Source organism: Nycticebus coucang, chromosome 18 (genome assembly GCF_027406575.1).
Source record: "Nycticebus coucang isolate mNycCou1 chromosome 18, mNycCou1.pri, whole genome shotgun sequence".
NCBI lineage: Eukaryota > Metazoa > Chordata > Mammalia > Primates > Lorisidae > Nycticebus > Nycticebus coucang.
The window spans coordinates 5,622,142-5,637,394 of NC_069797.1; the positions used below are offsets into that span (position 1 = coordinate 5,622,142).

The following is a 15,253-nucleotide window of genomic DNA, read 5'->3' on the forward strand; positions in this document are numbered from 1 at the left end:
ACTGTGAATGGAATAGAGTCCTTAATTGTTTTTTCAACTTGACGATTGTAGGTATATATAAAGGCTACTGATTTATGAATGTTGATTTTGTAACATGAGACGCTGCTGTATTCCTTTATCACCTCTAAGAGTTTTGTAGTAGAGTCCCTAGTATTTTCCCGATATACAATCATATCATCTGCGAAGAGTGAAAGTTTGATCTCTTCTGACCCTATGTGGATACCCTTGATCGCCTTTTCTTCCCTAATTTTGCTGGCTAAAACTTCCTTTACAATGTTTTTTGTTTTTTTTTTTGAGATGGAGTCTTAAGCTGTCGCCCTGGGTAGAGTGTAGTGGCATCACAGCTCACAGCAACCTCTAACTCCTGGGTTTAAGTGATTCTCCTGCCTCTGCCTCCCAAATAGCTGGGACCACAGGTGCTGGCCACAACACCTGGCTATTTTTTGGTTGTAGTTGTCATTGTTGTTTGGTGGGCCTCTGCTTTGGATTTGAACCTGCCAGCTCAGGTGTATGTGGCTGGCACCTTAGCCGCTTGAGCCACAGGCACTGAGCCTACTTCCATTACAATGTTAAAGAGCAATGGAGACAATGGACAGCCTTGTCTGGTTCCAGATCTGAGTGGAAATTATTCCAATTTAACTCCATTCAATATGATATTGGCTGTGGGTTTGCTGTATATGGCCTCTATTAGTTTAAGAAATGTCCCTTCTATACCAATTTTCTCAAGTGTTCTGATCATGAAGGGATGTTGGCTGTTATCAAAAGCTTTTTCTGCATCGATTGAGAGAATCATATGGTCTTTGTTTTTTAATTTGTTTATGTGCTGAATTACATTTATAGATTTACGTATATTGAACCAACCTTGAGACCCTGGGATAAAACCGATTTGGTCATGATGTATGATTTGTTTGATATGTTGCTGGATTCTGTTTGTTAGAATCTTGTTGAATATTTTTGCATCTATATTCATTAGTGATATTGGTCTACAATTTTGTTTTCTTGTTGGGTCTTTTCCTGGTTTGGGGATCAGGGTGATGTTTGCTTCATAGAACGTGTTGGGTAGTCTTCCTTCTTTTTCTACCTTTTGGAACAGATCGAGTAATCTTCAAGGGAATATGTGAATCCTAGTAAAAGTGGAATGTAAAGGTCTTAGCCAAATAACTAAGAGAATGCCACAAAAGCTATGTTAACTAGTGTAATGAAAATGTGTCAAACGGTCTACGAACCAAGTTTATGGTGCCCCATGATCATACTAATGTACACAGCTATGATTTAATAAAAATAAAAAAAAAACTAAAGCAAATAAAGAACCTTTGGAATGGGAAAAGATATTTGCAGGTTATTAATCTGACAAAGGGTTGATAATTAGAATCCACAGGGAATTCAGATTAATCAACATAAAAAGAATAAACAATCCCATCTATCACTGGGCAAGAGTCATGAACACAACCTATGAAGAAGACAAATGAATGGCTAACAAACATGAAAAAAATGGTCTTAATCATCACAGAAATACAATCAAAATCATTTTTAGATATCACTTAACCCCACTCAGAATAGCTTACATCATAGGGTCCCAAATGAGATGCTTGTGCAAATGTGGAGAAAAGTGAACATCTTTACACTGTTGTTGAGATTGCAAACTAATAGAGTCTCTTTGGAAATAAGTAGGGAGAGTCCTCAAAGAACTCAAATTATACCTCCCATTTGATCCCACAATGCCACTACTAGGCATCTACCCAGAAGAAAAAAATGGCACCTTATCATAAAGACATCTGCATTTGATTATTGCTGCTCAGTTTACAATCACCAAGATGTGGAAACTACCCTACTGCCCACCAACTCATGAATGGATTAACAAACTGTGGTATATGTATACTATGAAATACTACTTAGCCATAAAAAGATGGAGAATGTACATCTGGATAGTTAGAAAACATTCTTTTTAGTAAAGTATCACAAGAATGGAAAAGCAAGTATCCAATGGATTCAACAGTAATATGAAGCTGGTAGACCAACTAATACATGCCCCCACAAAACAAAAAGTCAATTTAACTCCAGTTGAGCTAAGGGGGGAGGAAAAAGGGGGAGAAGGGAATGGGATCAGTGTGGTCCCACCTAATGGGCACATGTAAGGACATAGGGCACATCTCCCCAGAGTGAGAAACAATTATAATAGGGACTTTCCCTAACAAACTCAAAAACAAAACGAAACAAACCCCCACAAAGTTTAAGACTTCTCTATAATAAACATGCCTTTTCCCTGTTTCTTGCAGCTTTTCATTTATTTTTATTTTTACTTTCTATTTAAAATTTTATTTATTTCTGTTTTAAACTTTCTTTTATTTGAGCCAGGGTCTTGCTCTGACTCTCAGTACAATGCCATGATCATAGCTCATTGCAACCTCTAATATGAAGGCTCATGTTACTTTCTCACTGCAGCCTCTTGAATAGCTGGGACTATAGGGAAGCATCACCACACCCACACCTGGATAATTATTTTTTCTTTCTTTCTTTCCTTTTCCTTCCTTACTCCCTCTCTCCCTCCCTCCCTTCCTTCCTTCCTCAATTAAAAAAGAGGGTCATCAAGGCCATATCTTTCAGTCTTAGTTTGCTTTACCTCTCAGCACCACCTGCAGGTCCTCACTTCCTTTCTCCCTCCCTTCCTTCCTTTCCTCCTTCCCTCCTTCCTTCCTTTCTTCTTTCCTTCCTTCCCTCCCTCCCTCCTTTCTTCCTTCCTTTCTCTCTCTCTCTCCTCTCTCTCTCTTTTTTCTTTTCTTTTCTTTTCTTCCTTTTCTCTCTTTCCCCTCCCTCCCTCCCTTCCTTCCATCCTTCCTACCTTCCTTCCTTTATTTCTTCATTTCTTTCTTCTCGTTCTTTCTTCTCTCTCTTTCTTTCTTTTTGTTCTCACATTACCTAGGCTTGTCTACAGCTCCTGGTTTCAAGCCTCCTACAGTGCTTAGATTACAGGCATGAATCACCTCTTACAGCTTTTCTATCATCCTGTTTCTCCCCTTGCTTTTTTTTTGAGACTAGGTATAACTTTCTCACCCAAGATCAAGTACAGTGCTACCATCACAGCTTGATGAAGTCTCTAATTCCTGGGCTCAAGTGATTCACCTGACTGGGCCTCCAAGGAGCTAGGATTACAGTTTCATATCACCATGATGGGCTAATGCCTTTATAGTTTTTGTAGAGATAGGCCCAGGCTTCAGGTGATCTTTTTGCCTTGGCCTTTTTACTTTGGCCTCATAAAGTGCTGGGATTCCATGGCATGACTGTGTATTAATATTCCTTAATACACAGTCTCATCCAGAGATCTATTTTTCATCACTTTTTAAAACTAAAATCTTTTACAATCCTACACTTCCAATTAAAAAAGAGGGCCATCAAGGCCATATCTTTGAGTCTTAGTTTGCTTTACCTCTCAGCACCACCTGCAGGCACTGACTAGGCCCTTCCCTGTGCTCCTGGACGAGCATCTATCCTGAAATCTCCAAACCTGAAATCCAAAATGCTTCAAAATGTTATTCATCTTACATATAAAGATGACAGCACAAGTGGAAAATTCCACATCTGAATTCATGTGACAGGTTTCATTGAAAACACACATCTTTGTTTCATGCAAAATTTAGTACTTAAAAATATTATATCAAGTTACATTCAGGCTTTGTGCATAAGTTGTTCATGAAGCATTAATGAATATTTTGTTTAGACTTGGATCCCATCCTCAAGATATTTTATTGTGTATATATAAATATTCTAAAATCTGAAATACTTCTGGGCATTTGGGGTACAGAATATACAGCCTGTACTAGTAGAGAAAAAAAGTTCCTTTTAAGTATGATAGAAAGTAAGAGATTGACTTACTGAACTTGCAGATGACACATATTTTTCAATGCAGTCCAGTGCCTTTCCAAAGTTTACTTTCATTTTTGAATTTTCTTTTTCAAGGCTAAAATACATATTGTAAAATAATTCTTATCACAGATAAATTTTTAAAATGCCATAAAGCTTGTGAACAAATATCTAAAGGCATAATTAGAGAATTTCTCAAAGATTAACAAAGCAGATGATTTGGCAAAGGTATTTTTCTAGGTGTATTTTTGGAAAATGTATAAAATTTTGAGAAAATATACAAAGGCATGCATTTCAAAATAGCTTAAAGTTGAAACTTTCCTTGGCTTCACACAAACATACTTATTGCCTGAACAGATACAATCTCATATTACACTGCTATTTGCTTTATGAATACTCAAGTTATTTTGTGTGCTGCTTTTAACTGTACCTTTGCATGAGGTCTTCCATCATCCTTTTACATTTTATAGTCTCTGCTAACTGATCTTCCAGAGATTTCTGCACCTGAAACAAAAGATTAAAAATAATTTACACTTGGAAAAACAAAATGTCCACCAATGGATTAATGGATAAATGAAATGTGGTATACATAAAAATATTATTCTTGGGCTATGACAATGTTTTTATTAAAATCTTACTACCCAAATCATTAATTTTAGGAATTAAGTCAATTTCTTTAGTAAAGTCAAGGGGACAGGCACTACTTGCAATAAGTACTATCACTATGAAGGGGATAGATATTTTTATCAGAGACGTTTTTCATATTGTCTACCATATTCTTATATGCAGGTTGTCCCTGGCTTGGGATCCTCCAACTTCCTATTGGTTTGACTCCATAATGATGTGAAGCCATTGCAAGTGTGACATAATGATGATGGCAACCTAATTTTTTTTGACTTTAAAATGATATGAAACACCCCAATGTATGTTTCAATGTATGTTGAATTTTGATTCATGATCCTTCCCAGGCTAGTAATATGTGGTATGAGGGACATACAATGCTTTATTATAGACAGACTTATATTCGATGATTTTTTCAACTGAAGGCTAATGTAAGTGCTCTGAAGATGTTCCAGGTAGGCTAGGCTAAGTGAGGATGGGTTTATTGGGATATAACCCCACTGAAAGTCAGTGAGCATCTGTACTACAGGTTGAGCATCTTAATATTAGAACCTAAAATCCAAAATGCTCCCAAATCCTAATCACTTTTAGGGTCAAAATGACATTCCAAATGGAAAATTTGACATCTGACTTCATGTGCCATGTTGCAGTGAAAACATCTTTGCTTCATGCACAAAATTATAGAACATTACATAAAATTATCTTCAGGGTGTGTGAATATGGTGTATATATTAGAAATAAATTTGTGTTTAGACTTGAATTCCCTTCCCAAGATATTTCAATATGCATGTACAAATATTCCACAATCCAAAACATTTCTAGTCCAAAGCATTTTGAGTAAGATACACTCAGCCTATTCTGCCACAGAACTAAAATAAGAGATTAACTTACGAAACTTGCACTTGACAAGTCTTTCTCATACTGGTTGAGTTTTTCGTCTTGGTCTTTGACAGTAAGTTTTAATTTGGAATTTGCCATTTTGATCCTAAAATATAATTTTTAAAATAATTAATGTCAGATAATTTTTTTAAATATCATGCAATTTTTGAACAAACACTTGAAGGTATGTTTATGTGAATCCTTAAATATTTGAAAAGTAGATGATTAAGAACTATATCATTTTTCTAGCAATGTCCATGCATAATGTGCAAAATTTAGAAACAAAGTAAAAAAAAAAAATGCATTTCAAAACAGCTTAAAGCTGAAAATTTTCCTAAGATTCACACAGATATTGTTACTATTACAACTAGCACTAGTCTCAAACTGTAACACTTATTTTCTTCATAATACTCAAGTCTTTTTATTTTTCTTTTTTGCTGCTTGAAAGCATACTTTTTCCATTGGTCTAGCATCTTCTCAGCACGGTGTCCTTCCTCTTTGAGTTGATCCTCTACTTCTTGAAACTAAAACAAAGATTAGAAAAATGTTTACACTTGGAAATGACCCACATTTCCCTCACTGGATGGACAGCTAAAAAATGTAGCATATAGAAAACAAGGTTTTTAGACTAACACACTATTTGCGTTAAAAATAATAATGATCTAGTACAAATCTGCTCATCACCTGAAGAGATTTTTGTAGCTAAATTTCATTGGAACCCTGACACACCCCTTCACTCTGCATATTATTTATAGATACTTTTCTGCCATCACTGCACAGTGGAGCTGTTGCCAACAGGAATCTTCTGGATTATAAAACCTAAAATATACTATTTGGCCCTTCACAGAGACGGTTATCTACTCCTGTTATAAGATGAAAACACAACATTATTCTTGTTTTACAAATTATATTGTATTATTATTAATATTTACAAATTATATTGTATTACATAAATACTATTAAATACTCAATAAATACATTATTCTTAATTTTACAAACTATATTGTATGAGATAAATACTCAAATTTATAAAATTGATAAAATGGGGAAAGAGAAGATTACATTATGATAAGCATGTATATTTTGTATTCTAAGATCACAACGTCAACTTTTATTATTTTATTTTATTCACATTTAATTTTATTGTAACAAGGCAACTTATATACTTTCAGCATCTAACACTCACCATCATCTTTCCTTTTAGGAGAAGGAAAAGGACTTTTAAAAATAAATGGGAAGAAAAGTACAACAGAGAATGTCAACCCCAAAGTTAAGTCGCAAGGCTTAAGTTTTCACTAGAAGAGAATTTAATTTAAATGTGTCGCCTTAAACTGTGAGGATGACTATTAAATTTTGCAATTAAACATGACAAAGGAGAGGCCATGATGTTAAAATTATCACTTAACCTACCCAGTCACGTCAAAGCCATGTTTTACTAACCATCGTGACCAGATGTTTATTTTATTTTTTTCTTTTTGTGAACATGAGCAAGTAGACAGGCACAAGTTGGTAAATGCTAACTGTCCATATTCATAGACACATTGTAGTCGCTGAGCCAATTTACAGGGAAAATAGAGAAAAGGCTAGAACTTTGTGCACTGCTACACAGGGGGACAACACCCTTCAGCTTCCCACAGAGCAAGGGGACCAGGTTTTCCTTTTTCTCTCACATCTCAGTGGTGTGTATGCTTCAGATGACAACCAGATGTCTCATGGAATAGTTTGAGAGGTGGACCTTTACAGAGGCCAAAAGATCTGGGTTTGAGTACTGGCTCCACCAGTACTAGCTGTGTGACCTTTAGCAAATTAGCAGCTTGGTTTCTTCATCTACAACATGGACAGAATAGCACTGATTTCCTCATGTGGATGTTGGGAAGACTGCACTGGGGAATACAGGTAATGCACTTAGAAAAACGTGAGGCACATGGTGAGTGGCATATTATATTTACTATTAACATCTTGTATTTTATGTTCTAATTTTATAGTTTAGGCAGGTGACATGCCAATGAAAATGGTCCCCGACATCTGCACTCAACTGATCTCCACACTACTGAAATAGGCAATAAATGCAGAGCATGATGCCCACAACAGTCCCAAATTCTGTAGATAACAGTCACCAACTTCAGTAGCCAGCAGTGTTTTCGTCCACTCATAAGAATTCATAGCTTACTTGTCTCCATAGCAACCAGTGGGATGCATGACCATGCACTGCAGTGCACAGAGCATCTTCTGGAATGAGTTGTATGGAACTTACATGACCCCAGGCAATAGCCTCAACCTGAAAACACTAGACTCCATTGATAAATCAAGGTGCCTTGATCACTGCATTCCCAGCAACTGGATATGATGGGCTGCACTAGCAAGCACTCTGATGATCAAGTTAAGGTCATGTGCTGTGGTAGATCAGAAAGGCCAGAGCTTTTCAGTTGGAAAGGCAATTATCAATCTACAAGTCCCAATTCTGACTTTGTAATGAAGGAATACTAATTTAATTTTTTTTCTATAGTGACAATGACATGAATATATTTTTTTCCTGCTGGTTGCATCTACATTCACTTATTTATTTGGTTGAATACTTTCCTTGGAAATTAAATTAGTACTAGCAGGAAAGAAGCAGACTGGTTTGGCCCTAACTCATTAAAACAAACAAAGAAACAAACAAAAAACAGAAAAACATTTTCTTGCTACTGTTGAAACAGCAATGAACAATAAGAAAAAACTACAGGAAATATTTCAAACTTTATCAATATTAAATAAGATTTCATGAGGAGATAAGCAAAGACATAGAGTACTTTCCAGATGTATATCTTTGAAGGAAATAAGGAAATCAAAATATGATTCCTTGGTATAAAGAATATTTTCAATGAAAAGGCCATTTTTGATTAGAATGCACTAGTCTCTCCTCTATAAAACCTGAATAACTTGATTTAGAATCAGAAAAGGGGCTGCTGGAGTCCTTATCACATAGGCCTGGCCCTAATGTCCTTTGAAGCACTGCGACCTGTCTCTCAGGTTAAACTGCAACTCAGTCTGTTTCCCTCCATCTACCCATCATCCCTCGCAACCACTTGCTACACATATATTTTCCAGTTTCTCTCCCCCCTCCCTTCTAAAAGGCATCTTTAAAAGCCACTGACTATCACTGAAACATTGGGCAATCATTCATACCCCCCATGTGCATGGTATTTGGAAATAAACCTTTCTCTTATTAATCTACTCTAACTGTGAGTTGATCTTTTCAGCAAATCAACCTAGGGGAAAAAGGCAAGTTTCCCTGAGACTCCCCTTCACCTTCTTTCCATATAATTTCCTTAATTCCCCAATTACAAACTTCACTGGGAAGATATTGCAATGGATAAATCACAGCTAGACATATTTACAAAATACTTTTCACTAAATTCTGTTAAATACCATCTATTAATTATAAAATAACTTGGGAAAAGTCACTGAAATATATATCCCAAATAGAGAAAATTAACAACAATAGCAAGAAAGAGTTTTTTCTGTTTTTTTAATAAAAAAGTTCCAATTTTATATTTTATTGCTTAAAATATATTTAGAATAAAATTTTATTATATCAATTATCAGTATAGTATAAAGTATTTAATTATATTCTAACAAATGTTAATCTAAAACATTTTCAATTTATATAAGGATAACTTATAGGCGTATCAACTTTTGCTATTAAATCATAGCTGTGTACATTAATGCAATTATGGGGTACAATGTGCTCGTTTTATATACAACTTAGATATTATTCTCACCTTAGGCAAATTTATAATTGAACAAGATGACTCCTCATGAAAAAATAAAAGCCCTCAGAATGGGAGAAAATATTTGCAGGTTATACCTCCGATAAAGTTTTAATAACCAGAATCCACAGAGAACTCAAACGTATTAGCAAGAAAAGAACAAGTGATCCAGTCACAGGGTGGGCAAAGAACTTGAAGAGAAACTTCTCTAAAGAAGACAGACACAAGGAATACAGACACATGAAGAAAAGCTCTTCATTCTTAATCATCAGAGAAATGCCAATCAAAACTACTTTGAGATATCACCTAACCCGAGTAAGAGTAGCCCACATAACAAAATCCCCAAACCAGAGATCTTCGCATGGATGTGGAGAAAAGAGCACACTTCTACACTGCTGGTGGGAATGCACACTAATATGTTCCTTTTGGAAGGATGTTTGGAGAATACTTAGAGATCTAAAAATAGACCTGCCATTCAATCCTATAATTCCTTTACTAGGTATATACCCAGAAGACCAAAAATGACAATATAACAAAGACATCTGTACCAGGATGTTTATTGCAGCCCAATTCATAATTGCTAAGTCATGGAAGAAGCCCAAGTGCCCATCAACCCATGAATGGACTAGCAAATTGTGGTACATGTATACCATGGAACATTATGCAGCCTTAAAGAAAGATGGAGACTTTACCTCTTTCATGTTTACATGGATGGAGCTGGAACATATTCTTCTTAGCAAAGTATCTCAAGAATGGAAGAAAAAGTATCCAATGTACTCATCCCTACTATAAAGCTTATTTATAGCTTTCATATGAAGGCTATAACCTAACTATAGCTCAAGAATATGGGGAAAGGACCAAGGGAAGGGAAGGGAGAAGGGAGGTTACGGTGGATGGAGGGTAAGGGGTGGGGCCACATCACAGTGCATCTTAGAATGGGTACAGGTGAAACTTACTAAAGGTAGAATACAAATGTCTACATACAATAAGCATGAAAATGAGATGAAGGCTACATTGAACAGTTTGATGAGAATATTTCAGATTGTATATGAAACCAGCACATTGTACTCCTTGATTGCACAAATGTACACAGCTATGATTTAATAATAAAAAAATTTAAAAAAGCAATGCAAAATGAAGGACTAACTTATTCTGCACAGATTAGATAACAAGTACTAAAGAATAAAGTCAGCGAAAGTCAGAACACTCAGAGAAAGTTTCATGAAGAAGGAAAAATTGTTCTCAGGTCTGAATGAGGTTAGATGATCAGAAGCTAAAAAAGCGGGAAGCACAGCATGAGCAAGGCAGAGAGATGGTCAAATCTGCTAACTAACTGAGGATGATAGTCAATGGCAGGGAAATAAAAACATGTCCACTTGATATCATTTAAATTAATGTTCATGGGACTATGATGCATTGGTGGCAAAAAGTAGAAACAAACCTAAAGGTCCAGCAAGTGAAGAATCGATCACCAGTAGGACCACACCATAGAATAGTACTAGACCATGAAAGGAAATGAAGTATTGATCCATACTACAACATGGATTCATCCTGAAAACACGCTTTGTGAAAGAATCCAGTCACAAAGGACTAAGTAGTACATGGCTCCATTTATAAGAACTGTCTACAAAACAGCATGGTACTGGCACAAAAATAAAGATGTAGATCTATGAAATTGGATAGAGAGTTTAGAGATGAACCCAGCCACATATCGCCATTTAATCTTTGAAAAGCCTACAAAGAGCATGCAATGAGGAAAAAGATCCTTATTTAACAAATGGTCCTGGAAGAACTGGTTATCCACATGTAGAGGACTGAAACTGGACCTGCACCTCTCACCATTGACAAAAAATTGATTCTTCGTAGATGAAAGATTTAATTATAAGATACAAAACAATAAAAATTCTAGGAAAGAGTGGGGGAAAACACTTGAATACATTGGCCTGGGAAAAAACTTTGTGAGATAGACCCTCTTAGCAATTGCAGCAACACCAAAAATCAATACCTGGGACTTGATCGAGCTTAAAAGCTTTTGCACACCTAAGGCTACCGCAAATGAAACCAACAGACAGCCTTCAAATGGGAGAAAGTTTTTGCATGTTATGAATCTGACAAAGGCCTGATAACTAGAACGTACACAGAACTCAAATTGAACCATAAGAAAGTATAAACAACCCTCTCTATAAGTGGGCAAGAGATTTGAACAGAAACTTCTCTGAAGACGACAGACGAATGTCCATCAAACACTTGAAAAAATGCTCATTGTCTTTAATCACCAGAGAAATGCAAATCAAAACCACTCTAAGATATCACCTAACCCCAGCAATCCCAGAACTACAGATGCTATTGTGGATATGGAGAGAAGGGATGCTTCTACCATGCTGGTGGGATTGCAAAATAATACAGCCTTTTTGGAGAGAAGTATGGAGGATCCTCAAAAATCTAAAAGTAGACCTACCATTTGACACTGCAATTCCATTACTAGGTATCTATCAAGAATAACAAAAATCATTTTACCACAAAGACATTTGCGCTAGAGTGTTTACTGTGGCTCAATTCATAATTGCCCAGTCATGGAGCAACCTAAGGGTCCATCAACCTATGAACGGATCAACAAACTGTGGTATATGTATACCATGGAATATTATTCAGCCATTAAAAAGATGGAGACTTTACATCTTTTACATTTACCTGGATGGAATTGAAGTACATTCTTCTTAGCAAAGTACCATAAGAATAGAAAAATAAATATCCAATATGAAATCCATACCTCCATACCTATATGAAATCAATATATAAACAATTACATGCTCATAAGAACAATAAAACACTCTTATAGTCCAGTTTGTGGGTAGAGTGAAGCGGGGTTGGGAACGTTTGGCAGAATGAGGGAGGGCACGAGGCAAGATCTCACCTATTGTGCACATTGTGAGGATGTATAATATGCCCCTTGAAAAAAAATAAAATAAAATTTGATTGATAAAGTCTCCCTCACCCCCACCCCACCACCCCAAAAATGAACTGTCTAGATAAGCAAATCTATGGAGATAAAGGTAGATGGTGGTTGCCCAGGCCTGGGGAAAGTGGAGGGATAAGATGAGGGTGGAGGTTATGGTTATAAGATGTGGGGTTTCTTTTTGCATCGATGCAAATGTTCTGAAATTGATTGTGATGATGGTTCCACAACCCTGTGAATATACTAAGAGACATTAAGTGGTGAACTGCATGGTATGTGAATGAGACCTCAATACATTTGCTTTTAAAAATCCAATGGCAGGATCTGGATAATTTTCTTAATTCTTTATTTTGGATGTACCTCCTATCCAAGACCTGAATATTTCTGTGCTTTTACAATATAATTAAAATGAAATGAAAAATGAAGGCAATTAACTTTGCAAAGAGTTTATAAATTAACCTAAAACATTTTCGTTTTATTTATTTATTTATTTATTTTTTTTTTAGAGACAGAGTCTCACTTTATGGCCCTCTGTAGAGTGCCGTGGCCTCACACAGCTCACAGCAACCTCCAACTTCTGGACTTAAGCGATTCTCTTGCCTCAGCCTCCCGAGCAGCATTTTCATTTTAGACGAGAATATATAGGCCTTTCTCTATGAGCTAACCTGAAATCCATGAAATAAGTATACACAGATTTTGTATCCATTCACAAAATTGAAGATACGTTCTGGAACATTTCATTAGACATTACCCTGATTTAATCTGGCTTGCCTCACAATGGCAATAGAGAAATCACTGAAAACTACTGCTTAACAGGAAAAATGTCTCACAACTTCTGTGAAAAATGATGCATAATCCTCGACTTTCCTAAGGGTATATATTATAAGAAAGTATGGTATATTTCTATGTAATTTTAAGGAAAAGTGGAAGAATGAAAGTCAGAATTTAAGAAATAAGTACATGATAAAAATAATAAAATGGTACAAAACTACTCATAATGAAAATATAAAAAGAAAGCTGTCACCTGCAGCTAGTATTCTAAAACACTTTATGTTATTGGATCAGCTCTAGATTAACTAAGTGGTGGCATGTTAATTTCGTACATACTTGGTTTGTCATCTGACTTATTTTTCTCATTGAATGTTGGGTCTCATCTTCTAAATGAATGTGACAACGTGATGTAGTTTCTAGTAATGTCTCCAATCTGGATAGTTTTTGCATGGTATCACACAGTTCTTGGCGAAGTTGTCTCAAAACTGCCTGGTAAGATATTTTTGTTGCAGATATTATAAACACTTTATTATTAGGATGTGTTAATAATATTTAACTTTAACATATATACCTTGAAGATTATCATCACATACATTGCATTGACTCACCTTCTTTTCCTCCTGTGTACACATTCCTGTTGACCACTAAATTTGGCTAAGGACACTAAGGAAAGTGCTACCTCCCCCCCAAGTCAGTATTCTACTGCTCAGACAACAGATTCAGTCCTCTATTCATTCCTCCCCTCATGAATGTGAAATGCATAAGGACCAACTGAAGGCTTAAAAGCAATGTGAAATGCATAACAAAAGATTCATATGCATGTGGATGGGATAGTGGTGGCAAATTCTACCCTGTAAAATGGTTTCTTTCTTTTTGATCAGAAGCTCAGATCAGCCTCAAAGTTTCTCACAAATTCAATCCTCTGCTCAAACTCTCCCAATAATCCCTATTTTAGAATAAAAGTAAAATTCCAATGGCTCCTGCAGGCCCTAAGTAAACTGGCCTCCACCTCCCTCCCTAATCTCAACTCCTGCAACTCCTACCCCTACTCAGCTTCCTACTCACTTTTTTCTGCTTCGGCTCTGTCTTAAAATGAGGCAACATAAAGACACTAAAATTATGATTTCAGCATTTTTACTCTATGTCTATTAACAATTTATAATTTAAACTCTTAAAATGTTGTGACACACTGTCTTTACTCAAAGTAAAACATCTCTCAGTACTAACATTTATTTGCTGGAAACAAGGTATGTTTCTAGGCTGATATCACAAATATAGATCTAGATATTCTCACATTCAACCAGATACGATGCTTAGTCACTACCAAATACCACTTCACTTTCCTTTTTGGAAGTTTGAAAAATGTTTATTTCTTGATACTTACTTCTCTTTTCACTTTCTCTTTTTTATATTGGTACTGCCTTTCTTTTAAGTGATTGCATTCATCAAGCAACTTCTTGTTATTCTCTTCCAAAAGCAGACTGTACTTTTCATGCCCTACTTCAAGAGCCTTCACCACTGCAGCACACGGGCTGTCTCTGGTGTGTTTTGCCTTCTCTTTATCTGCAGAATCCTTGTGAACATCATCCAGCTGTTGTTGAAGTGACATAGTTTTACACTGCAGTCCGGACAGTCTCTGCTCTAAAGACACCTGCTTTACAATGTACATACTCACTGTTCTTTGTTCACTTTGATACTTCAGTTGAATGTTCTGCTTTTCAAACTGTGCTTCCATCAGGTCTCTCTGTGCACCTTCTAGAGCAAAAGTCTTCTCTCGAAGAGCATCTTTCATGTGATAAAACTCAGCTTGCAGGCAACTGAATTTCTCTTCTGCATCACAAAGTTGTTGGAAAAGGGTTTCAGCACGAGAGTTCATATATTCCAGTGTACCAGTCCATTCTTCTTTTGTTCTCTGGACAATGAAGGCAAGGTCTCTTTGGGAGACCTGAATTTGGTGACGCTTATGGTTAGCATCTGCCAGTCTGAGACGGTGGGATTCAAGTTCTGCTTCTAGTTTTTCCTGGTTTTCTTTTGCTTCCTTCAGTTTGGCTTGTAGCACTTTATTCTCCTCTCGTAGTATGTTGAACTGGCCACTATACTGGGCTGTTACTTTCATTAACCTTTCTTCACTGAGCTTTACAGCATTTTGAAGATCATCAGTCTTGTCTTTGATGATTTCCAAGTCCCGCAAGTGTTTCTTGTCTATCTCCTCATTGTTCATTTTCATTCTTTCTACTTTCAATCTTAGTCTGACAATTTCTTTGTTCAGGAGATCTCTTTCATGTTCACACCTTTGACAATTCTAAGTAAAAGAAAGGAAACTTTTAGCTATCACTCAATAAAATAATATATCAAGATTTCCCCAGAAAGTAAATAATAACATGCACATTTATGAAATGAAAGGGTTGTTAAAAGC

At 36.1% G+C, this 15,253-nt stretch overlaps 2 long non-coding RNA genes across 2 annotated transcripts; both read right to left on the minus strand.

Moving 5' to 3' along the window:
- Nucleotides 1-3,901: 3,901 nt before the first annotated feature.
- Nucleotides 3,902-5,416, minus strand: LOC128570236 (uncharacterized). Its single transcript, XR_008375539.1, has 3 exons — nucleotides 5,371-5,416; nucleotides 4,289-4,362; nucleotides 3,902-3,955 (listed from the first exon to the last, which is right to left on the minus strand). It is a non-coding gene; the product is annotated as an uncharacterized LOC128570236 (long non-coding RNA).
- On the minus strand, nucleotides 5,412-13,265 carry LOC128570235 (uncharacterized). The gene is made up of 3 exons (XR_008375538.1): nucleotides 13,174-13,265; nucleotides 5,812-5,882; nucleotides 5,412-5,464 (listed from the first exon to the last, which is right to left on the minus strand). It is a non-coding gene; the product is annotated as an uncharacterized LOC128570235 (long non-coding RNA).
- Nucleotides 13,266-15,253: the final 1,988 nt, after the last annotated feature.